A 213-nucleotide genomic window follows, 5' to 3' on the forward strand; every position below is an offset into this window, starting at 1 on the left:
ACGTGAACTGTCATTCGACTCCGCCGCGATGACAGTTACAAGTCGGTAAATAAATCGGTAATCGTAACACTCTCAGCATGCCGCCATCTAACGGAGAGGATATGTCAATGCACATTTCTGTGGTGAGGAGACGTTTCTTACGCGTAAATTCACGAATTCAGATTTTTGAGCTAAAATAGCTCAGCTTCTGGAGCACGTAGAGAAAAAGTAAAA

The sequence above is a fragment of the Odontomachus brunneus genome, unplaced genomic scaffold (genome assembly GCF_010583005.1).
Source record: "Odontomachus brunneus isolate Ranch 3 - 2012 unplaced genomic scaffold, Obru_v1 Obru_scaffold_147, whole genome shotgun sequence".
In the NCBI taxonomy this organism is placed as follows: domain Eukaryota; kingdom Metazoa; phylum Arthropoda; class Insecta; order Hymenoptera; family Formicidae; genus Odontomachus; species Odontomachus brunneus.